Source organism: Sylvia atricapilla, chromosome 5, assembly GCF_009819655.1.
Source record: "Sylvia atricapilla isolate bSylAtr1 chromosome 5, bSylAtr1.pri, whole genome shotgun sequence".
Classification (NCBI taxonomy): domain Eukaryota; kingdom Metazoa; phylum Chordata; class Aves; order Passeriformes; family Sylviidae; genus Sylvia; species Sylvia atricapilla.
In genome coordinates this window covers 66,997,330-66,997,579 of record NC_089144.1, presented here as the reverse complement: position 1 = coordinate 66,997,579, position 250 = coordinate 66,997,330, and positions in this window count along the sequence as shown.

Below are 250 nucleotides of genomic sequence, written 5' to 3'. Positions count from 1 at the left end.
TTTGGGATTAAAAAAACATTTTCACAGTCATTGACTAATAACTAAAGTTTAAAAAAACCAAACCAACAACCACCAAACCAGAAATAGGAAACTGAGGTGTGTGAGAGAGTTGATAATGCTGGGGGGACCTCACAGTCCTTTTCAGTTTCCATTTATGAACTTAATTTTCAGATCTGTCTCTGCCTTGTAAATAAATGAATAATTTCTTTAAGAGAGTAGCCTATGTGTAAAAATGTTTGCCAGTGTAGAA